The sequence below is a fragment of the Zalophus californianus genome, chromosome 1, assembly GCF_009762305.2.
Source record: "Zalophus californianus isolate mZalCal1 chromosome 1, mZalCal1.pri.v2, whole genome shotgun sequence".
NCBI classification, from domain to species: Eukaryota; Metazoa; Chordata; class Mammalia; order Carnivora; family Otariidae; genus Zalophus; species Zalophus californianus.
The window spans coordinates 42,359,174-42,373,803 of NC_045595.1; positions in this window are offsets into that span (position 1 = coordinate 42,359,174).

Consider the following 14,630-nt stretch of genomic DNA (forward strand, 5'->3'; position numbering starts at 1 on the left):
TAAATAATTAAAAATGCATACTCCATATCAAACAAAGTATGTGATCATCACTCTCATGCTGCATGCATTGCAGTACCAAATTAGTAATTATTCACTTCATTTCCTACTTGTCAACAACTAAAATATGTATATAAATAGCATTATATCATATTAACAGTGACAGGGTGATAATAATCAATGATAAAATATAAGCTATTTTTTTCCCCTCAAAGTATGTCTTAATGCTTTAGAGTATGAACTGTGAAGTCAACAAAGTTAAGGAAAGAATGGAACTCATTTCACATGCCCCACTCCAATCACATAGTCGTGGCTGTCCGGAAAGGGAGGTACATTGACGTAGGACAACAAAGAGTGCCATGATCAATTAGCAACGTCTGCGATGGACAAACGACTAGACAGTGGCAGCACGTACACAGTGCATTTACCTTTCCTGGGTTTGTGGTAACTAAACATAGGTTTTAAGAGCCAGAGATTCTTGGATGTAAATCCTGGCATCACCACTTGCAAGCTAGATAACTAAATGATCTTGAGAGAGTTCTTTAATCTCTCAAAGCCTATAGCACACATTTTCATCAACCTGTAATTGAGGAAACTCTCTCCTTCTCTTGTCTTTATGCTATGAAATGCATGTAAAGTGGAGCTGGTGTATAGTCGAACATTCAATACAGTCAGGTAGTATTATTACTACTGCTGCCAAGCATAGTATAAAGAAAGGACAGTTATTCAGGTTCATCACACATTGAAGAAGTAACTAGTCAGCAGCGACATTAAGAATTCACGGCAATCACTTATTCTCTTAACTCCCAGAGGTCATCCCATTCAAGCAGGTCCAAAACTAAATACCTGAAAGCATAACCTTTGCAGAGATGCTGTGGCATAGTGGAAGGTGTGCTGACCTTTGAAACTTGGAGCCTGAAGAGGAACCTAGGCTCTGCCATTTCAGCCGCTGCTCTTGGGCCATTCGAGGGGCTGGGTTTTATATACTTACTTCTCCACTAGCTTTTCTTAAGATTTCGTCATGACACAGCAAGCAAAGGTAATGTCTAACCTAAAAAGCACTATATGTATGTAAAGATAAAGACTTTTAATGTCATTAAAATTTTCAGAAAGCTCAAAGAATACCATACACCGATTTACACAATATCTGAGATTACTAATATTAATATCTTGTCACATCTGTTTAAGATTATTTTATTAATTATTAAAACAGAACTTCTTAAAGAGGCAATCCCCTGGGCTGGAATCCCTTAGATTCAGTGGGAAAGAATTCATGCTGTTGGAAGTGTCAGCAACTATTTCCACGAAGAATTAAGAACAGATTTGAAAGGTGATGGTTGCAGTGTTTGCTGAAATTGTGGGGTCACCCACAAAGATCGGGAATGGCCGAGTGACTTGAGAACTAGCTTATAAGGGTCATGGCATAAGGCTGTTCAGTCTATGAGCTGTCAACATGAGCCCTAGATGGGTGACAATTTTGTTGGGCTTAGCCATGTGGAATGAGGGTCTGAGAGTAAAGTGAAGCTGGAAATCCAGCTTCTGTGAAAGGGATCTTAAGGGCACCATCTTCCACAGCAAAATGGGTAGCCTCCTTCTACCCGAAGAGCTTATCTCCTATTCCTCTAATGCAAAATGAGATTACTATCACTCCTTTAACACTTTGGGATATAAAATAATAAATAAATAAATAAGAAAGCACTGTAACATTCTCCTTGTTAACATCTGTTCTCTGGTTTTTACTAACAGAAGCTGCATATTGTAGCCACAGTGCCCTCCTACTGTTTACGCTCCATTTACAGATGGCAGAAGGAAGTTTATCTGTAGTGTAAGGTCTGTGCAGATCATTAGGATGAGTTACTTCAGCTGGGAAATCAGTATCTAAAAAAGACCATGACTTTTGGTGCCAAAAATAAGCATTTATCACTTAAAATTTCAAAGAGAAGCCGAAGTCCTGCCATTCATTTCAGGGTACACACATCAGATGGTTAGGTTGAATGTGAAAGCTCATTATGCAGTGTTCCTACTGGTGAAACATCTGACTTGGACACTTTCCTTCTCACCAGAAAACTTTTGATTTTTCTTCTTTAGATGAAAACACCCGTACAATTCTGACTTTTATTTCTTTCCTAATAATCACACTTCACATTGATTTACTAGAGCAGTGACCACCTATTACTGCCTGGATCGCCGTTTCTCACAGAAGCGTCCCGGGAGCGCTGACAGCCCACTCTGTATTGTTTGGTCCTTCTGAGGGTTGGATGGATGGAGGGGACAAAAGCCTTCTGTGATCAAAGGAATGTGAGTACACTGTAAAGAAGTTCCTTCTTAGAGAGTCAAGATCATGTTAAAGACTGGGAAAGTAATAGGATGGAAGTCTGTCCAAGCTAGTGTTTCACATACTTGGTTGTTCTTGGAGCTCTTTCATAGAATCTCTATCAACATCATGCAAGACATTGTAAAAATTAGTCATTTCCTCTCCAACTCTTAAGTACACTGCTTGACTGCTTGCTTTCTCTCCATAATTTTAGATCTATTTAATTTGGGCATTTAAAACTCATGCATGGCATAATCTCTAACACTCTAGTTAATGGTAGGTTGTCTGGTTCTCCTCAGAGAAGTAGAAAATTATTTTCTATTGTTTATATTCACAAAATGCACCTTTTGAACCCATGACCAAATTGATTTTGATTTTGATTGTGTCCCTGGTGGACCATATGGAAAATTTAAAGAGAATCTTGTTCTCTAAACTAGTAAATGACTTGATTCTTCTCCAGCCAAACTAAAGAAAAAAATATTGAATAAACTCTCAGGACATGTTTGCCTCCTCACAGATCGAGTGTATACATGGCATGAAAGATACAGCAGACCTTGGACAAGTTTTCTACAAAACCTAAGAGAGGGTTTGGAATAACATCAACAGTGCAGAGTTTAAGAGCTTAGGTTATAGATCCAGATAGATCTGGTATCAGTTCAGTACCTCTGTTTGTTAATCATGTGTTCTTGGACAGATTATTAAATTCTTCTGGCATTCTAAATGGCAAAAGGATTAAAGGAGATAATGAATATAAAAGTGTTAGCACAATGTCTGCTAATAAATTGTATTCTAATAGTTGCTACTATTTTTATTCTATATAAAAATGTGAGGATATAAATTGAGAAGGAAGCAAAAATGTCCACTCTAAAGCTGGTACCACCCCCTTCACTGATGCTCATGGTACTGATGTTGGTCTGAAATTTATGCTGAGCATTAAAACTCACCCTTATGCATTCTTTTTTATTTACTTACTTTCCCCTCTGGGCCTTTTGGGAGTTCCCTAAGTCATCTGACAGAACCCTTTCTGCTGCTGAGCTCATGTTAATTGTGCAAATAACCAATGTATTAAGTATAAAGCAGTCTTTATATTTACTGAGCTAAATAGCTTTAAGAAACCCATAATAATGGAAAAGGTATTAAAATAGACTCAAATCTATCAGTTATCAGTTGGCAGATATCTAAGAGTATTGTAAAAATATTTTACCTGATAGAACTTTCAAACTTGGGGGGGGGGGGGGCGGAGCAAGATGGCGGAGGAGTAGGAGACCTGGATTTTGTCTGGTCCCAGGAACTCAGGTGGATAGGGATCAAACCATTCTGAACACCTACGAACCGAACAGGAGATCGAAGAAAAGAATAGCAGCAACTCTCTGAACAGAAAAGCGACCATTTTCTGGAAGGTAGGACGTGTGGAGAAGTGAATCCAAGGCGATATTCGGGAGGATAGACGGCGGGGGAGGGGGCCTCCATCAGCCACTTCTGGCAAGTGATAGAGCCGGAGCACAAAATCGGAACTTTTAGAAGTCGGTTCCACTGAGGGACGTTGCTCCAGTGGCTAAGCGGGGGGTGGAACACTTGTGGGACAGTGTGGACTCAGGACCCTCAGGGTCATAGAAAGACCGGGGATGCCTGAGAGCAGCAGAGCTCCCAGGTTTCAGAGCGGGGAAGCCGGCTGCAGAGATGGAGCCGAGGCGCGGGCTCTCAGCTCGGGGTTGCCATAAACTGTGATCAGTGACACAGTCGGGCCACTGCTCCTGCATCAGGGACCCAACAGGTGGCAGATCCGGGGAGACTCCCCTTACTCCCCAGGGAGGAGTGGCGTGGGAATGCACCACAAGGATCTGCTGGGTTTGGAGACTCCACATGGGGTCAGGTGCCAGAGATAGAAATGCTCGGTCACAGGCCGGGTGAGCACGGAGTGTGGCCAGAGACTGAGGAGACGGGAGTGACTGACTGCTTTTCTCTGGGGGTGCACTGAGGAGCGGGGCCCCGAGTTCTTGGTTCCTCCAGGGCGGAGATTGGGAGGCTTCATTTTCACTCTTGTCCTCCAAAGCCGAACGGAAAGCTTGCAGGGAAAAAAAGCTCCCGAGAGCAAACCCGAGCTGATTACTTAGCCCGGACTGGCAAGGGCGGGGCAATTCCACCTCCGGCAAAGACATTTGGGAACCACGGCAACAGGCCCTTCCCCCAGAAGATCAGCATGAACAGCCAGCCAAGACCAAGTTTACCGATCAAGGAGAACGGGAGAACTCCAGCGCTAGGGGAATACTGCACATAGAATTCATGGCTTTTTTACCATGATTCCTTAGTCTTTCAAAGTTAATTTTTTTAACTGTCTTTTTATTTTGAATTTTTCTTTTTCCCTTTTTCAAGCAACATCTTATCAATCTCTTTTTTAAAAAACATTTTTATTTTTCATTTTTAGAGTCATATTCTATCCCTTCATAGTAGTTACCCTTATTTTTGGCATATATATATAAGTTGTTCTCTCTTTAAAATTTTGAGATACAGTTTCTTCTAACAGATCAAAATATACCCTAAATCACTAGTGTATGGCTTTGTTCTAGTCTCCTGCCTGATCACATTCTCTCCCCCTTTTTGTTTTTTAAATCTTCTTCTTTCTTTTTTCAAACAACTTCTTATCTTATCAATTCCTTTTATAAAATCTTTTATATTTTTCATCTTTACAGTCATCTTCCATCCCTTCATTGTATCAACCCTTATGTTGTACATATATAAGTCTTTCTTTCTTTAAAACTTTAGGAGGCACTTTATTCTAACAAACCAAAATAAATCCAAAATCTAGTGTGTGGCACTGATCTATGCACCAGCCTGATCATATTTGAGCATATTCTGTTTTTTTGTTTTGTTTTGTTTTGTTTGTTTTTATCATTTTCTTTTTCTTTGTTTTCCTCTTTCTTTTTTCTTTCTTTCTTTTCTTTTCCCCTGGTTTCAGCTCTTTTCTGATTTGTTTAGAGTATATTTCCTGGGGACATTGTTAATCTGTTAGTATTTTGTTCTCTCATTCATCTATTCTCCTCTGGACAAAATGACAAGACGAAAAAAATCACCTCAGCAAAAGGAACAAGAGGTAGTACTGTCTGCCAGGGACCTACTCAATACGGACATTAGTACGATGTCTGACCAAGAGTTCAGAACCATGATTTTAAAGATACTAGCTGGACTCCAAAAAAGCATGGAAGTTATTAGAGACACCCTTTCTGGAGAAATAAAAGAACTAAAATCTAACCAAATCGAAATCAAAAAGGCTATTAATGAGGTGCAATCAAAAATGGGGGCACTAACTGCTAGGATAAATGAGGCAGAAGAGAGAATTAGCGATATAGAAGACCAAATGATGGAAAATAAAGAAGCTGAGAAAAAGAGAGATAAATAACTACTGGATTACGAGGGCAGAATTTGAGAGATAAGTGATACCATAAGATGAAACAACAGTAGAATAACTGGGATCGCAGAAGAAGAAGAAAGAGAGAGAGGGGCAGAAGGTATATTGGAGCAAATTATAGCAGAGAACATCCCTAATATGGGGAAGGACACAGGCATCAGAATCCAGGAGGCACAGAGAACCCCTCTCAAAATCAAGAAAAATAAGTCAACACCCTGACATCTAATAGTAAAACTTATGAGTCTCAGAGACAAAGAGAAAATCTTGACAGCAGCTCAAGAGAAGAGATATGTAACCTATAATGGTAGAAACATTAGATTGGCAACAGACCTATCGACAGAGACCTGGCAGGCCAGGAAGGACTGGCATGATATCTTCAGAGCACTAAATGAGAAAAATAAGCAGCCAAGAATACTATATCCAGCTAGGCTGTCATTGAAAATAGAAGGAGAAATAAAAAGCTTCCAGGACAAACAAAAACTAAAGGAATTTGCAAACACGAAACCAGCCCTCCAAGAAATATTGAAAGGGGTCCTCTAAGCAAAGAGAGAGCCTAAAAGCAGCATAGACCAGAAAGGAACACAGACAATATACAGTAACTGTCACCTTACAGGCAATACAATGGCACTAAATTCATACCTTTCAATAGTTACGCTGAATGTAAATGGGCTAACTGCCCCAATCAAAAGACACAGGCTATCAGATTGGATTAAAAAACAAGAGCCATCAATATGCTGTCTGCAAGAGACTCATTTTAGACCCAAAGACACCCCCACATTGAAAGTGAGGGGGTGGAAAACCATTTACCATGCTAATGGACACCAAAAGAAAGCTGGGGTGGCAATCCTTATATCAGACAAATTAGATTTTAAAACAAAGACCGTAATAAGAGATGAGGAAGGACACTATACCCTACTTAAAGGGTCTATCCACCAAGAAGATCTAACAATTGTAAATATCTATGCCGCTAACATGGGGGCACCCAATTATATAAGGCAATTAATAACAAAAGCAAAGAAACACATCGACAACAATACAATAATAGTGGGGGACTTTAACACCCCCCCGACTGAAATGGACAGATCATCAAAGCAAAAGATCAACAAGGAAATAAAGACTTTAAGGGACACACTGGACCAAATGGACTTCACAGACATATCCAGAACATTCCATCCCAAAGTAACGGAATACACATTCTTCTCTAGTGCCCATGGAACATTCTCCAGAATGGATCACATCCTAGGTCACAAATCAGGTCTCAACGGGTACCAAAAGATTGGGATTATTCCCTGCATATTTTCAGATCACAATGCTTTGAAACTAGACCTCAATCACAAGAGGAAAGTCAGAAGGAACTCAAATACATGGAGGCTAAAGAGCATCCTACTAAAGAATGAATGGGTCAACCAGGAAATTAAAGAAGAATTAAAAAAATTCATGGAATCCAAAGAAAATGAAAACACAACTGTTCAACATCTTTGGGATACAGCAAACGCAGTCCTGAGAGGAAAGGATATAGCAATACAAGCCTTTCTCAAGAAACAAGAAAGGTCTCAAATACACAACCTAACCCTACACCTAAAGGAGCTGGAGAAAGAACAATAAATAAAGCCTAAACCCAGCAGGAGAAGAGAAATCATAAAGATCAGGGCAGAAATCAATGAACGAGAAACCAAAAGAACAGTAGAACAGATCAATGAAACTAGGAGCTGGTTCTTTGAAAGAATTAACAAGTTGATAAACCCCTGGCCAGACTTATCAAAAAGAAAAGAGAAATGACCCAAATCAACAAAATCATGAATGAAAGAGGAGAGATAACAACCGATACCAAAGAAATACAAACAATTATAAGAACATATTATGAGCAACTCTATGCCAGCAAATTAGATAACCTGGAAGAAATGGGTACATTCCTAGAGATGTATCAACCACCAAAACCGAACCAGGAAGAAATAGAAAACCTGAACAGACCTATAACCACTAAGGAAATTGAAGCAGTCATCAAAAATCTCCCAAAAAACAAAAGCCCAGGGCCAGATGGCTTCCCAGGAGAATTCTATCAGACATTTCAAGAAGAATTAATACCTATTCTCCTGAAACTGTTCCAAAAAGTAGAAATGGAAGGAAAACTTCCAAACTCATTTTATGAGGCCAGCATTACCTTGATCCTAAAACCAGACAAAGACCCCATCAAAAAGGAGAATTACAGACCAATATCCTTGATGAATATGGATGCAAAAATTCTCATCAAATACTAGCCAATAGGATCCAACAGTACATTAAAAGGATTATTCACCACGACCAAGTGGGATTTATCCCTGGGCTGCAAGGCTGGTTCAACATCTGCAAATCAATCAACGTGATACAATACATTAACAAAGGAAAGAACAAGAATCATACGATGCTCTCAATAGATGCAGGAAAAGCATTTGACAAAGTACAGCATCCTTTCTTGATCAAAACTCTTCAGAGTATAGGGATAGAGGGTACATACCTCAATATCATAAAAGCCATCTATGAAAAACCTACAGCAAATATCATTCTCAATGGGGAAAAGCTGAGAGCTTTTCCCCTAAGGTCAGGAACACGGCAGGGATGTCCACTATCACCACTGCTATTCAACATAGTATTAGAAGTCTTAGCCACATCAAACAGACAACAAAAAGAAATCAAAGGCATCCAAATGAGCAAAGAAGTCAAACTTCACTGTTTGCAGATGATATGATACTTTATGTGGAAAACCCAAAAGACTCCACCCCAAAACTGCTAGAACTCATACAGGAATTCAGTAAAGTGACAGGATATAAAATCAATGCACAGAAATCAGTGGCATTCCTATACACCAACAACAAGACAGAAGAGAGACAAATCAAAGAGTCGATCCCATTTACAATTGCACCCAAAATCATAAGATACCTAGAAATAAATTTAACCAAAGGGGCAAAGGATCTGTACTCAGAAAATTATAAAATACTCATGAAAGACATTGAGGAAGACACAAAGAAATGGAAAAACGTTCCATGCTCATGGATTGGAAGAACATTGTGAAGATATCAATGCTACCTAGAGCAATCTACACATTCAATGCAATCCCCATCAAAATACCATCCACTTTTTTCAAAGAAATGGAACAAATAATCCTAAAATTTGTATGGAACCAGAAAAGACCCCGAATGTTGAAAAAGAAAAGCAAAGCTGGCGGCATCACAATTCCGCACTTCCAGCTCTATTACAAAGCTGTCATCATCAAGACAGTATGGTACTGGCACAAAAACAGACACATCAATCAATGGCACCGAATAGAGAGCCCAGAAATGGACCCTCAACTCTATGGTCAACTCATCTTTGACAAAGCAGGAAAGAATGTCCAATGGCAAAAAGACAGTCTCTTCAACAAATGGTGTTGGGAAAATTGGGCAGCCACATGCAGAAAAATGAAACTGGACCATTTCCTTACACCACACACAAAAATAGACTCCAAATGATTGAAAGACCTCAGCGTGAGACAGGAGTCCATCAACATCCTAAAGGAGAACACAGGCAGCAACCTCTTCGACCTCAGCCACAGCAACTTCTTCCTAGAAACATCGCCAAAGGCAAGGGAAGCAAGGGCAAAAATGAACTATTGGGACTTCATCAAGATAAAAAGCTGTTGTACAGCAAAAGAAACAGTCAACAAAACCAAGAGACAACCAACAGAATGGGAGAAGATATTTGCCAATGACATATCAGATAAAGGGCTAGTGTCCAAAATTTATAAAGAACTTCTTAAACTCAACACCCAAAGAATAAATGATCCAATCAAGAAATGGGCAGAAGACATGAACAGACATTTTTCCAAAGAAGACATCCAAACGGCCAAAAGACACATGAGAAAGTGCTCAACATCGCTCAGCATCAGGGAAATACAAATCAAAACCACACCAGTCAGAATGGCTAAAATTAACAAGTCAGGAAACGACAGATGTTGGCGGGGATGCAGAGAAAGGGGAGCCCTCCTACACTGTTGGTGGGAATGCAAGCTGGTGCAACTACTCTGGAAAACAGGATGGAGGTTTTTGAAAATAGAGCTACCCTACGACCCAGCAATTGCACTACTGGCTATTTACCCCAAAGATACAAATGTAGTGATCCGAAGGGTTATGTGCACTCTGATGTTTATAGCAGTAGCCAAACTGTGGAAAGAGCCACAATGTCCATCAACAGATGAATGGATAAAGAAGACGTGGTGTGTATATATATATATATATATATATATATATATATATATATATATGGAATATTATGCAGCCATCAAAAAGAATGAAATCTTGCCCTTTGCAACAACATGGATGGAACTGGAGGGTATTATGCTGAGCGAAATAAGTCAATCAGAGAAAGACTTGTATCATATGATCTCACTGATATGAGGAATTCTTAATCTCAGGAACCAAACTGAGGGTTGCTGGAGTGGTGGGGGGTGGGAGGGATGGGGTGGCTGGTTGATAGACATTGGGGGAGGGTACGTGCTATGGTGAGCGCTGTGAAGCGTGTAAGACTGTTGAATCAGAGATCTGTACCTCTGAAACAAATAATATGTTAAAGAAAAAAAGAATATAGCAGGAGGGGAAAAATGAAGGGGGGGGATATTGAAGGGGGCGATGAACCATGAGAGACGATGGACTCTGAGAAACAAACTGAGGGTTCTAGAGGGGAGGGGGGTGGGGGGATGGGCTAGCCTGGTGATGGGTATTAAAGAGGGCACATTCTGCGTGGAGCATTGGGTGTTATACACAAACAATGAATCACGGAACACTACATCAAAAACTAATGATGTAACGTATGGTGATTAACATAACATAATAAAAAAAAAGCTGAAAGAAAAAAAAGATCTCTCATACTTATGGTGGTCAAGAACAAATTAGATGTGTCTAAAGCAGTTCACCAACATTGAGCGTAAGAATTTTGGTCCAGCGTGTATCCTCTGAGTCCCACCTTGCCATTCCTCCCCAAAGGGAAGGGCTGGAAGTGCTTCTCCATTTGCTTCTGCAGAAATAACTTCAAGAGAATCACAAAGAGACCTTGAAAAGGTCACCTGAGTTTGAAAGAACACAAGAGACCAATGTTTAACTTCTATCTGCAAAATCTAAAAAGTGAGGGATGAACAATTTTTGGCAGATAAATTGAAAGAAACCTGCTTTGGAATCATGTTGTGTTCTAAGTCTTCTGAGGCCACAGGATGAGCAAATGTTTTTGGTAGTCCTCATGAGGGTCATGAGGGAGTAAGAAGCAGCATGGGATGGAAGGTCAGTCATCGTCAGATCTTGTCCAAGAAGACTCTCCTGGAGGAGAAATAACATCAAAAGATAAAAGCCAGCAGTGAACTTCTGGGTTCTAAAGGTATTACTATAGAAGTAAGTGACCAGCAGAAATGAAATCTATTCGCTATAGTCAGCAGAGCTGGAGGTGAGCATTCCCCAGAAATAGAAGGGGTTTGCTCTCCAAAGAACCAACAAAACCCTCCATGAGAGGAAGAATCCACAACAAACACCTGCCAGGATGAGAAATGGAGAAACAGAAAAACCAGACATTGCACACACACTCTGACACCCCATCCAGATCCCATATGTTGGTGTTGGGGAGGAATAATTTTACCCTACCCTTCAGCATACTTCTAGCTGGTATAAAAATTAAATTGACATGACACCGGTTAACAGGAGAAAAAAAATTTAATTAGGTGCACATGGAGGCCCCAAAATGAAATTGAGATCTAAAGAAATGACCATGGCATCTTGTTTGTATACATTTTAGACAAAGAAACAATAAATCTGTGAGGAGTTGACAAGACAAAGAAAACTTACCTTTGGGAGCTTTAATTAGTAAGGAATTCTAAACAGAAATTAAACTGGGGCAGTAAATTAGTAAAGTAACAAGGTTTGTTTATGTAGCCTTCTCAGCTCTCATTCCCCTATATCTGGTGATTAGGATGTCTCTTTTCTTCCTGGTACAGGGAGTACACCTTTCACATCAGAGATTTATTTCCTGCTTTCTGGAGACAAAGGAGGGGATCAGAGTGTTCTTTTTGCACTGGCTGCTTTCTTAAGTAACTTTTAATTCAAAATAATCAATTTGCCAAAGTGGCACATTTTTCGGCAGCCTGCCTTTGGCCCCTACATTGCTTATTTTAAAATCAATATTATCTGGATTTAGACATTCTATTTTCCAAACCCGTGATGTGTTTTGTAACTTATACTGACAAGGCACTTTGAAATTCTTTATATTGACCAGAAAAGTCCTAGGACGCCTAACTTTTCATCCAAAGACAGGGAGAAACCTTCTTCCATTGAGCAAAGGGGCAGAAGAAAACTGAATAAAGTTACTTATTAATCATAATAGTATTTCTTTATTAAACCTGCCCCAGGTACTGTGCTAAGCACTTTGCCCACATTCAATGCTCCCAACTACCATGAGAGAGAAATGTTGTTATTTCAGTTTTCAAGTGACACAAATGAGTCCCTAAGTCACTCAGCCACTACAGAATAACAAACTGAAATTGGGGCACAAACCTGCATGACTCTAAACCACAGTTCTCTCCAGGTCATGACAAATCCAAGTCCAACTTACGTCTAAGTAGAATATACTGCTCTAGAGAGAATTCCAACCATTTTAATAGGCAAACCTTTCATCAGAATATCATGGGACTATATAATCACGTCTATTGCTCTTTAGAGTAAAGGTGGTTTAAATTGTTTCATGTATCTTATGTATCTTATAGATTCACCCTGACACTGATTTGGTAAAATAGCTCAGTTTTCAGCTCTGCAAAAGACGCTGAATAACAGGAAACTTTATTAACATACTTAGAATTGGGTCTGATAGTAAAAACTCTGATGGAGATCTTCCTAATTGGAAGCTAAAACTCCCTAGCTTGATCATGTATTACTTTATTTTACCCATCAATTTGCAATTATAGTAGCAGAAACCAAAACAGTGGCTGTCTCTAGGAAAGAAGCGAGAACAGTCTGAAGAGCCAATTAATCTAAGACTCCCAGACGATTTTGACAAATTTTTATTTCATTCAGATTTCCTTTGTCAAATTAAAAATAAATCGGGACTTAGGTACAGAGAAACTGTTCTAAGAGATTATTAAAAGTGGAGAATTAGACTAATGCAATAGGGAGAGTTTCTCTGTGTTCCAGAGCTTAGGGAAAAGAGGTTTTTCTTTTTTCTTTTTGAAAGACGAGTGACTGAGGCTAGGAAGTACCTGGTGTGGGGGAAGTGCTATGAGGGAGAAGAATGTTCTGCCCTAACGATAGCTTATTTCCTAGAGGGGCGTAATTAAGCACGGCTCTGTCCTGGCTCAAGCAGAGGATGGGTCAAAATTTAGAGGCCTGAGGGGAGGAGAAGATTAACTAGTTTGGTCAAGAAATACTTGGTTACAACGATGGCAGAGACAAAATGATTCGGCTAATTCCTAAAGAGGTAAAGAATGGGAATGCAGAGGGTCGGTGTGTAGCCTTGTCTTAGGTAAACCAGGGGGTGCCATGACTCATTATTTAAGTTGCACAGGGAAAGATATTTCTTTGCGGTAAGCCATTTTCCAGAAGACAAAGAGGGTGAGAGGAGTTCTCAATCTTAGCTGTTTTCCAGGAGCATAGGGCTCAGGCAAAATTCAGCATGTCACCTTAAATGCCTGTATTGTAGGTAAGTGCCAATCTGTATTACAGAATCCAAAGCGATTTTATTTTAGAGATAATCTACGACTAATTTTCAAAAATCACTGCTACATTTCAACAATATTAATGTGGGGCTTCACCTATATTAAGTGGTCCGCTCATGTTTTCTGAATATTAGTTGATACAATACTAATAATTGTTTTCATTTACTGATTTTTTTCATGCCCAACACTGTTTATCTTCTTTAATTTCACAGCCTCAGTTAAGTTTCAGTTACAATTATCAGCAACTATTTTCAAATATGGAAAATTACACTTAGGCCCGGAGTCTCACGACCAGTTTTGTAATCTCCTAGAACCACTGAGTCAAAAACCCTGCCCTAATCTAGAGGGAGAGTGGCAGACCTTTGTCTCTTGGGTTCTCTATCCTATAAAAGAGCACTATGTTAGATTCTTGACAAGGGGTATGTCTTAGTTGGCTTGAGCTCCTCTAACAAAATACAACAGACTGAGTGCCTTAAACAACAGAACTGTGTTTCTCATGGTTCTGGAGACTGGGAAGTCCAAATTCAGGGTGTGAGCTGATTCGGTTCCTGGTGAGAACTCTCTTCCTGGCTTGTAGACGGCTGCCTTTTAGCTCTGTCCACAAAAGGTGGAGAGAGAGAGAGAGAGAGAGAGACAACAAGCTCTTTGATGTCTCTTTTTAGAAACACTAATCTTACAGAATCAGCGACACACCCTTATGACCTTGCTTAACCTTGATTACCTTCTTGTAGGCTCTATCTCTAAATACAATCACATTGGGGGTTAGCGTTTCAACATAGGAATTTTCAAGGGACTTACACATTCAGTCCATAACAGGATGTAAACTGTAGAGGACAATAGATAAAAACAACCGCGTTAGCTTTTCTTAGAATAACTGAAAAGGCTAAATTATTTATGGTAAATTTAGTATACAAAATTTTAATCTTACATCCACAAAATGTCTTTGAATAAAATTACCAGCTAGAACACATTATGAAACCCTCTCTCATTTCAGATCCTAGCACCCACAAAGTTAGCCCACCCAAATCCAACAGTCCAACAATCTCAAAATCATGTATCTGTGACTTTTACCAATATTTCATTGGTAAATGAAATTGTACATACCTTCCTAGGGGGAAAAAAAGTTTTATTCATATTTGATAAAAATCGTAGGGAGTGATTAAAATTGAGAGACCTCTCTAATAACCATTTTGGCTTTCTAATTAAAATTTTTC